Source organism: Lactuca serriola, chromosome 5, assembly GCF_051521515.1.
Source record: "Lactuca serriola cultivar US96UC23 chromosome 5, Lser_US96UC23_V15, whole genome shotgun sequence".
In the NCBI taxonomy this organism is placed as follows: Eukaryota; Viridiplantae; Streptophyta; class Magnoliopsida; order Asterales; family Asteraceae; genus Lactuca; species Lactuca serriola.
The window spans coordinates 40,097,216-40,101,568 of NC_136412.1; the positions used below are offsets into that span (position 1 = coordinate 40,097,216).

At 42.7% G+C, this 4,353-nt stretch overlaps 1 pseudogene; it reads left to right on the forward strand.

The window, feature by feature from the left end:
* The first annotated feature begins 243 nt into the window (after nt 1-243).
* On the forward strand, nt 244-2,576 carry LOC145049453 (uncharacterized; annotated as a pseudogene).
* The last annotated feature ends 1,777 nt before the right edge of the window (nt 2,577-4,353 follow it).

Sequence of the window (4,353 nt, forward strand, 5' to 3'; positions counted from 1 at the left end):
AAGGTGGTTTGCTGCTGTCCCCGACATTGGAAAGACCTGACAAAGAATCCTTATATCGGAAAATGTGCTATATGGAGGTTTTTTTTATGATTGTTGACATACTGACTCATGCTCAGGATCCACTTATGGTGGTTCGGCTTGCTTCTCTGTTTGCATTTCCTAGACCCAAGACCTACTAATATTATAATATTGCATGCAGAATGGATAGCATAGGTCGGAGGGGAAGAAGAAGGGAAGAGTACAATGGAAGGGGCCGAGGAAGATGTTCAACAACCATCTTCTTTCCGTCCAGAATGTAGTGTAGAAAAGCAAAGAATCTTTCCTGCTTCAGAGCTATTTAGAGCTAATAGGATAGGTATTCTATTTGAAATAAGGGGGCTGCCCTAAGGTGGGATAGTGTGTCAGTAAACACGCAGTGGTTAAGGGCATAGACCTCTAGACAGGACAGATTCAATTGTGGGTTCCACCCGCTTCCAGTCGAGTTTTATAGATTCTGATAGAGTCACCGCTCGCTTTTGCTTTTGACAAGATGCCCTAGTCCTTTTGGTAAGTGTAAGCATTTCGTAAGCAGAAAAAACTAGATATGAAACTCCCGGTATCAGTTACAATGCTCACTATTACAGATCCCACGACGACAGCTCCCGCTGAAGCAATTGTTGCTGCGGAGGTAGCTAAATTACCGAACCGCTATAGACGGAAAAGGCATGCTATGGCAGACTTAAATAAACCTTAGATGAAAAAAAATTATTGATGGACCAGAAAGAAATTATTGACCTTGATATAACCCTTTTTATAGATATAGGTAAACTTATGTATACTATACCTATACGGCTATCCTTTATCTTATGAAAAGGAAAACTACGGGATAGCTATGCCGCAGTCAAAAATACATATTTATGGATATGTACTAAGCCAGCTCTTTAGACTAAGGCATATCAAAAAATGGGGTTCGATATAGGGAGTCTTTGCTGTTTACTGTTTACTTTACCTTTACCCAACTTAAAGAACTGTGCCATAAATTCATAAGAACTGCTGTTTGTAGAGCTTCTATAGCTTCGAGCCCTTTAGTTCGTTATCAATTAGCTAAGAGGGTGATCGCTAGCCACAAACTTGCAAGAGTCAACTATTTGCTCACATTCAAGCATTCGTTCCCCATGTTCGAGCTAGTCAAATCAGTACTTATTGTTATACCGTTCGTGCCCCTCAGAGCCACTTAACTCGCTTTCAAGAAGAAAAATACTGCTTCCAATTAATAGACTGAAATGAAAACTTTGAAAGATGTTATGGAGGATTTCAAATCGATGCTGGAACTGCTACAATTGCTTTAGCTGGAGCAGCAGTCGGAATTGGAAAGATATTCAGTTCGTTGATCCATTCAGTAGCACGGAGTCCGGAATTGGATACTAAATTGTTTGGTTATGCCATTTTAGGCTTTGCTCTCACGGAAGCCATTGCCTTGTTTGCTCTTATGATGGCTTTTCTGATCTTCTTCGTATTCTAAGATTCGCTACCGTCAGTAGCCTTCCTCCCAAGGTGAGCGAAGTGACGTGAGGCGAGCGTCTGAGTGAGTTGAGTGAGGAAGTGAGGGCCCTGAGGAAGCGCAGGGAGCGAAAGCTACACCGGGTTTCACTGTTGTGTTGGTTAATGCCCAACCACCTTCAAGAAGGCAAAGAAGTAAACTTAATAACCTTTTCCATTATCAGTAGCAGCAGTGGACGAATCGAGACAAGAAAAATACAGGTATGAATCTGCTTATCTACTTGCCTTTCAACCTCAGAGCATCTAGTCCAGGTACCGCAGCGGTCGACGACTTGGCTGGGGCAGATCTTCACTCATTATCCTTCTTCGAACCTTTTGGTATGTATTGCCCCCTAACTATAGATCATATCCAGCAGACGAGAAAGAAAATTATGCACTGCTGCAGAGTCGTCAGACTTATCCACCAAGGGATTCGTGGAATTTCTGTGGATTGCGTTGGGGGAAATCTACCAAAGCTAGGCAGATAGATAGACTCCTTTCCCGCTGCTAAGGGAGAGCAAGAAAGATAAAAATTCTTGTATTTGAACCAGCGCCCCCTTTTGGGTATGCAGGTACTAAGAGTCCTCTCACTACCAACCAGCAGACATCATCTGGCTGGCTCTTGCCGGTATCAACAACGATAAAAAAACTACCAAATGGAAACAGCAACTAACTATGGCTCTTGGTGGGCCCAGACAACATCCTAGGCGTAAGGGAGATCGGAGCAACAGGTAACGCCTAGACGACATTTTTCTTCCTGGGCTGCAGTAAGTAGATCGAGAGGTCGTTTCGCCCCTTGTCCCCGAATATGGGTAATATGTTCTCATACAATGTTGCTCCAATCTGACCTAGCTGGCGAGCGATCCCAGTTCGCGACAGAGAACAAGACAGCAAGCGAGCGTACCTTTGTTCGCTTCTTCTCCACCAAGCACGGAAGTTTAAGGATAACTGTAGGTCGGTGGCTACCTAAGGAAACTCCGATTCGATCCGCCCCCCGGCTGGGAGGCATCTACCTCATCCCGATCACAAGGAGGGGTTCACTATGATGGGGGGTACTTCTTTTTTTTCCCTTCCGGAAAGAATGAAATGCAAAGTGGACCATCCTTTTGTTGCGGCATGCTCCTCAGATTTACGGATTCACAGGGGGCCTCAGGCCCTACTTAGTAGACTGACAAGGACAAAGGCTTGCGAAACTAAGTAGGGCCTTTTGAATTGAATCTTAAGTAGTCTATCAGTGGTGCAAAGCTAATTTCCCTTTTTTAGTAGGGGGCAAAAGGTTATACCTTAGAAAGTCAGCGAACAACAGTTCTTCTATGTAGGTATGGCGTTCCCCCTTGACTCTCCTAACGTCGAGCTAAGTGATTTCGTAACCTTTTCGTAGCGTAGTAGAATGAAGGCTACGCACCGACGGTCTCTTTTCTATTAGCCTAAGCATCTTTGCTAACTCGCTCGCCTACTATACCCTACTATACCACTTTTAGGGTAGGCTAGGCTAACTCAGCCGCTTACTTCTACTAATGTAGGGCTAAATAGCGCCTTTTCTTTTTAAAATAACCAATTTGAATTATTGCGAACCTATAGGTCCTTAGTAGCGTTGACAAACAAGAACAGCCGGTTAAAAGACAACGTTTTTATTTATATATTAATTATATATATTTATATATATAATAATTAATAATAATTCAAATTTTAGGCCAGCTTGACAAGCTACCCTTCCTCTTGATCTGAGGTGTGAAGATCAAGATATTTTTTTATGACTTCCATTCCACTTATCGATCCCGGCCCATAAAAGTGACCGACCAGGCCCTATTGATGAATGAAAGGCTTTATGAGCCCTGTAAGCCCACACCTGTGTAGAGTGGATCGTTCAACACCTGCGGCACAAACCCATTTTTGACCTATTGGTCCTAGTATCATAGGTGACCGAACGGCCGCCCCTTAATTACTAGACCGACCTGCTATAATAATTCCATAAACACCTAGCGGAGATATGGCAAACAAATAAAGTCGCCCTATGTTCGGATCTGACAATACCATACCATAATCAAAAGGTACAACGACCCGAGCCACCAGACTTAACATAAATGTAGCCACTGGATCCATTCTAAAAAGGGAGATATTTGCACTACTTGGTGAAATAGGTTCTTTTATAATCAATTTAAAACCATCTGCCAGAGGTTGTAACAATCCAAATGATCCCACTACATCAGGACCCTTTCGACGTTGCACAAAAGCCATTACTATACGTTCAGCTAGCACTAAAAAGGCTACTCCTAATAGAAGTGGTAGAATTATTCCAAGTATTTCAGCTGGAACTGCTATGTACATTTTCTATTTTCTATTCACTCATGATCTGGCCTAGTCGACCCGATCATGATATTTCACTCATGATCTGGCCTGGTCGACCCAATCATGATATTGAAGGATGGGACCTTTTCTCGAAAAAGAAAGGAGATTCTATTTCTTCTTCCAAGCCCTTCTTAGAAGATGCAGTCAGTAAGCTCTCACTTATCTTCTTCATTTACAAAAATAGATAGATAAGAAAAGATTTCAGCCTCTCTTTTCTCGCGGAACACTCACTTAATGGGGCTATTTGAATTGGAAGACAACGAAAAAAGTGAAAGAAGGAGGTCTATTTCGTTGATCGATGTCAATGGACCAAGAAATTTGTCCTTTGCTGAAAGCTCATAGGGTAAGAAAAATGGAAAGGAAGGTTTTGTCAGTGATTAAATGGAAAGGTCAGCTGGAGCGAAAACCAATCAAACTTAGAAAGATAGGTAGATCGAGCGCGCTGAGGGAAATTCGAGAGATCCGGAGACATGGCCACTACTGGCC